This window comes from Penaeus vannamei, chromosome 8 (genome assembly GCF_042767895.1).
Source record: "Penaeus vannamei isolate JL-2024 chromosome 8, ASM4276789v1, whole genome shotgun sequence".
NCBI lineage: Eukaryota > Metazoa > Arthropoda > Malacostraca > Decapoda > Penaeidae > Penaeus > Penaeus vannamei.
Window position 1 is genome coordinate 12,685,194 of NC_091556.1, and position 2,500 is coordinate 12,687,693.

General features: G+C 34.8%; 1 protein-coding gene and 1 non-coding gene across 8 annotated transcripts in view; one reads left to right on the forward strand and one right to left on the reverse strand.

Moving 5' to 3' along the window:
- The window catches only part of LOC113829876 (solute carrier family 49 member 4 homolog), a 112,727-nt gene that overhangs the window by 67,025 nt on the left and 43,202 nt on the right, over positions 1–2,500 (forward strand). The window lies entirely within an intron of this gene.
- Positions 1,708–1,789, reverse strand: TRNAL-AAG (transfer RNA leucine (anticodon AAG)). The gene has a single exon. It is a non-coding gene; the product is annotated as a tRNA-Leu (tRNA).

Genomic DNA, 2,500 nt, shown 5'->3' on the forward strand with positions numbered 1-2,500 from the left:
ATACATGCATGTATGTATGCACGTATATATGCGTATATTTATATATATGTATATATGTGTGTGTGTATGTTTATAATTATATATGTATATTTGTACATATATATGTGTGTGTGTATTTATATGTGTATACGTATATATATATATACATATATATATATATATATATATATATATATATATATATATATATAAATAGAAATATAGAAATATGTAATTATATATATAAATGTATAATATATTCATATATATACATGTGTGTGTGTATTAGTGTGTATGTGTGTGTTTATACACATATAAACATATACATGTATATATATATATATATATATATATATATATATATATATATATATATATATATATATATGTATGTGTGTGTGTGTGTGTGTGTGTGTGTGTGTGTGTGTGTGTGTGTGTGTGTGTGTGTGTGTGTGTGTGTGTGTGTGTGTGTGTGTACATATATATGTACACACACATGATATAGCATGAAATGGAACGTAGTAATTCAGAAAATATTAGTTGGATGAAATTAGATTTCATCAGGATTAATTTTTTAGTTTACACGCTTTATTCTGCCAGTCTCTAATTTAATGATTTGTAATTTCCTATTTCAATGTTGGTAAAATACACCACTCTTTTGTGCCATCCTTCATGTTTTATTGGGAGAAGACGAAACGGGAAATATATATACGTTTATTATTGTCTTAGTGAATTATAAAAAATATGCAAAAGATTACTCCGCCTCGAAGACCAGCCTCCTCCTCGCGAAGGGCGTCTCGGACCTGCGACCGCCAAACCGCCTGGTCTTCCGCACTTCCTTCCTGCCAAAGACCACCTCTTTCAATACTGTACTAGTTATTCCAATATTTGGTGTACACGTGGCAATGTTATTTCCACCACATGATACACTGGTTGATGCTGTAGGATTTGGAGAATCACTGGACGTTGGTTTGAACTCCGGTGAACTTTGCAAAAGGTCAGAGTTTGAAGACAATAACCTGTCACTCAGTTCCATGTGTGCAGAAACAAGACTTATATTATAATTCATAACATGTGATTCCATGGGCAGATGAGGTCATGCGGTTTAAAGATTATTGACAGTCATTAGTATTTTAAGAACTGGAATGTTTATGTTAGTATTTTTCGGCTCTTAGGAGTTATTAAAAGGGTCCACTTAAGATAAAATATACGCTTATACAATGAGTTATCATACAACGTTCCTCAAGGATATTTATTAGGCGCCATTCACCACGTAAAGCGTTCAGTTAGTTTGTAAACATTCGTTGTCTGATAAGAAGGCTCGAAAACATATGATGAATTCAGAAATTATATTATTGATGTTTGAGAAACCTTAACCATGAGAGAGAATAAGGTACTAAAATCCTAACAAATCAGGGAGAAAGAACTCTGTCAAACTGGACATGCTCAAGCTGTAATGGCGAAGTGAACCAGTCAGTTTGCATGTTTAAACCTGTCATTTTGCATTTATTTGCAGTTTGTTTTCTTGAGGTAGAACACAGGTTTTCTGTCATTGGGGGACAATCAGTGAGTTGAACTTGATGTGAGACTCTGTGGTATCTGCATATGGCATTTTTACCGACAGCACAAGATCATGTCGCGTGGATTTCTTTTCTGACGGCACACTGGCGGCATTCTCCCGGGTCGTGCGTATGGGCCAGCCATGCTCTAGTGCAGTGCCAAAAGCTGTGGCAGCGGTGGGATTCGAACCCACGCCTCCGAAGAGACTGGTGCCTTAAACCAGCGCCTTAGACCGCTCGGCCACGCTACCTGTATTAATGAATAATATTTCTGATAATTATAAAGGTAGATAAGACATAAAGCGCTTTGTAAATTTGTGAATCATTTTATCGCATGTACGGTCACTTCTTAGTCTATGCAGATCTTTGATGTTATTCCTATAGTGACAAATACCCCAAATGATTCATTAGTATTACAGTTAATTATGTTGAGAGGGAAATTCAATTCTATTAGCAAAAAGTACATAGTAAACAGTCTGACTTTTCAGGCATATCCGGTTAACTTTCTTTCGGTTAAAAGAATAGTTTCGCTCATACAATCCATTTGCGTTGTTTTGTGCAAGTCCGGCAGCTGGATTCCAGGAACTCGAGTCTTGTGTGTATATGTGTTTATATGTATATGTATATATACATATGCAATATATATATGTGCATATATATGGAAATCGTAATCAGTCATTTGATATTGTGACGAAAGAGGATAAGATCTGATTTTTATTGATTTGTGGAATTGATCAGATCATTATTGAGAATATTTACGTAGATCTTAGAAGACCTGACATCATGAATTGTAGGGCAGATGAGGCTATGCAGAGAGAGATCATCATTGTGTTTTGAGGCATTGGGTCTAGATACCATAGATTTATGTACGTCTATGTAAGCGTACTTGCACATATATTATAGGTATACATGTCTATATGTGTGCACATATATACATATTCATGTACACACACACACACACA